The sequence below is a fragment of the Dendropsophus ebraccatus genome, chromosome 6 (genome assembly GCF_027789765.1).
Source record: "Dendropsophus ebraccatus isolate aDenEbr1 chromosome 6, aDenEbr1.pat, whole genome shotgun sequence".
Taxonomy (NCBI): Eukaryota; Metazoa; Chordata; class Amphibia; order Anura; family Hylidae; genus Dendropsophus; species Dendropsophus ebraccatus.
In genome coordinates, this window is record NC_091459.1 from 149,974,674 (window position 1) to 149,977,601 (window position 2,928).

A 2,928-nucleotide genomic window follows, 5' to 3' on the forward strand; every position below is an offset into this window, starting at 1 on the left:
ATAATGGTACAGCCCACAGTATGATAGCTCCTCCCCCTCTCTGTATATGATGGTACAGCCCACAGTATGATAGCTCCTCCCCCTCTCTGTATATAATGGTACAGCCCACAGTATGATAGCTCCTCCCCCTCTCTGTATATAATGGTACAACCCACAGTATGATAGCTCCTTCCCCTCTCTGTCTATAACGCTACATCCCACAGCATGATAGCTCCTCCCCCTTCTGTATATGATGGTACAGCCCACAGTAGGATAGCTCCTCCCCCTCTCTGTCTATAATGGTACAGCCCACAGTAGGATAGCTCCTCCCCCTTCTGAATATAAAGGTACAGCCCACAGTAGGATAGCTCCTCCCCCTATCCGTATATAGTGGTACAGCCCACAGTATGATAGCTCCTCCCCCTATCTGTATTTGATGGTACAGCCCACAGTAGGATAGCTCCTCCCCCTCTCTGTATATGATGGTACAGCCCACAGTAGGATAGCTCCTCCCCCTCTCTGTATAATAATGGTACAGCCCACAGTGGGATAGCTCCTCTCCCTCTCTGTATATGATGGTACAGCCCACAGTAGGATAGCTCCTCCCCCTCTCTGTATATGATGGTACAGCCCACAGTAGGATAGCTCCTCCCCCTCTCTGTATATGATGGTACAGCCCACAGTAGGATAGCTCCTCCCCCTCTCTGTATATAATGGTACAGCCCACAGTAGGATAGCTCCTCCCCTCTCTGTATATAATGGTACAGCCCACAATAGGATAGCTCCTCACCCTCTCTGTATATGATGGTACAGCCCACAGTATGATAGCTCCTCCCCTCTCTGTATATAATGGTACAGCCCACAGTAGGATAGCTCCTCCCCCTCTCTGTATATAATGGTACAGCCCACAGTAGGATAGCTCCTCCCCCGCTCTGTATATGATGGTACAGCCCACAGTATGATAGCTCCTCCCCTCTCTGTATATCATGGTACAGCCCACAGTATGATAGCTCCTCCCCTCTCTCTATATGATGGTACAGCCCACAGTATGATAGCTCCTCCCACTCTCTGTATATGATGGTACAGCCCACAGTAGGATAGCTCCTCCCCCTCTGTATATGGTACAGCCCACAGTATGATAGCTCCTCCCCTCTCTCTATATGATGGTACAGCCCACAGTATGATAGCTCCTCCCACTCTCTGTATATGATGGTACAGCCCACAGTAGGATAGCTCCTCCCCCTCTCTGTATATGGTACAGCCCACAGTAGGATAGCTCCTCCCCTCTCTGTATAATAATGGTACAGCCCACAGTATGATAGCTCCTCCCGCTTATGTATATGATGGTACAGCCCACAGTATGATAGCTCCTCCCCCTCTCTGTATATAATGGTACAGCCCACAGGATAGCTCCTCCCCTCTCTGTATATAATGGTACAGCCCACAGTAGGATAGCTCCTCCCCTCTATGTATATGATGGTACAGCCCACAGTGATAGCTCCTCCCCTCTCTCTATATATAATGGTACAGCCCACAGTAAGATAGCTCCTCCCCTCTCTGTATATGATGGTAGAGCCCACAGTAGGATAGCTCCTCCCCTCTCTGTATATGATGGTACAGCCCACAGTATGATAGCTCCTCCCCTCTCTCTATATGATGGTACAGCCCACAGTATGATAGCTCCTCCCCTCTCTGTATATGATGGTACAGCCCACAGTATGATAGCTCCTCCCCTCTCTGTATATAATGGTACAGCCCACAATAGGATAGCTCCTCACCCTCTCTGTATATGATGGTAGAGCCCACAGTAGGATAGCTCCTCCCCTCTCTGTATATGGTACAGCCCACAGTATGATAGCTCCTCCCCTCTCTCTATATAATGGTACAGCCCACAGTATGATAGCTCCTCCCCTCTCTGTATATAATGGTACAGCCCACAGTAGGATAGCTCCTTCCCCTCTCTGTATATGATGGTACAGCCCACAGTAGGATAGCTCCTCCCCTCTCTGTATATGATGGTACAGCCCACAGTATGATAGCTCCTCCCCCTCTCTGTATATGATGGTACAGCCCACAGTATGATAGCTCCTCCCCTCTCTGTATATAATGGTACAGCCCACAATAGGATAGCTCCTCACCCTCTCTGTATATGATGGTAAAGCCCACAGTAGGATAGCTCCTCCCCTCTCTGTATATGGTACAGCCCACAGTATGATAGCTCCTCCCCTCTCTCTATACAATGGTACAGCCCACAGTATGATAGCTCCTCCCCTCTCTGTATATAATGGTACAGCCCACAGCAGGATAGCTCCTTCCCCTCTCTGTATATGATGGTACAGCCCACAGCAGGATAGCTCCTCCCCCTCTCTGTATATGATGGTACAGCCCACAGTATGATAGCTCCTTCCCCTCTCTGTATATAATGGTACAGCCCACAGCAGGATAGCTCCTTCCCCTCTCTGTATATGATGGTACAGCCCACAGTATGATAGCTCCTCCCCCTCTCTGTATGTAATGGTACAGCCCACAGTATGATAGCTCCTCCCCCTCTCTGTATATGATGGTACAGCCCACAGTATGATAGCTCCTCCCCTCTCTGTACATAAGGCAGCTCCTCCTCCCCTCTCACAGCAGGCCGCTCAGCACAGACAGAAGCCGCAGTCTCCCGCCCGGTATCGCCGCCATGCAGTCCCATCGTCCCGGTCACATGATCAGAGCCCGGCGCCATGTGACCCTGACACCTCGGCGTACAGTGGGATACGTTAAACCTCCCCCATAATTCCCCGCGGCTCTCAGTGACCGGACAGCACGAGTGCACGGAGCCCGGTCCCGACTCGTCCCCATCTCGGTGCTGGCCGTCCTGTCCACATCTCTCACCGATCTCCGGTCACTTCCGCTTCATCTTCAGGCCACTGCGCAGGTGCAATAAGCCATATTGTCATGTGGTGC